Here is a 680-nt window from a genome sequence, read left to right as displayed (position 1 = left end):
CTCATTGGGTCCCGGCTCACGGAGCCTGTCCCACGGAGCGCGGCGATTGCTCACCCCCAGTGCCACTCGCCCTGGCCCTGCCTCCCCTTGGCTCAGTCCCCTGGCGGGCATGAGACAGCAGCTCGGGCTGCCCTGTCCAGCACCTGCCAGCCGCGCAGCGCGCCCTGGGCCACCCGGCACCTTCTCTCCCCCTCCCGCCGGATCCAGCCAGGGCTCCGGGATCGCGTGTTCCCCTTCCCCGGGCCCCTCCGCTGCTCCCAAGGGAAGCCCCCTCCGCGCGGCGGAACTGCCCCCGGGGGTTTCCCAGCGGACAAGGGAAGCCCCGGCCTTATAGTTCTGCTGCAGTCACGCTGCTAAGGGAGCTCTGGCTGGATCCGCTTCCCGATGGGGAGATCAGGCCGTTTCCCTCTGCCATCCCCATCCCACTGGGATGTAGCGCGGAGGGGGCAATCTCTGGGCCTCAGGACGCGCGTAACCCCATGAAATCTAGACACCTGCTCACTGGATTTGGGTTTGGAAACTTGTCAGTTTAGTAGCTGGCGTGGGGGTGAAAACAAATCGCTAGAATCGTCCATTTTGTGACTTTACTTCCCTCGGCAATGGCAAGGTAATGGAGCAAATACTTAAGCAATCAATTTGCAAACACGTAGGAGATAATAAGGTGATAAATAACAGCATGG

Source organism: Chrysemys picta, chromosome 1 (genome assembly GCF_011386835.1).
Source record: "Chrysemys picta bellii isolate R12L10 chromosome 1, ASM1138683v2, whole genome shotgun sequence".
Lineage (NCBI taxonomy): Eukaryota > Metazoa > Chordata > Testudines > Emydidae > Chrysemys > Chrysemys picta.
This window is presented reverse-complemented; position numbering follows the sequence as displayed.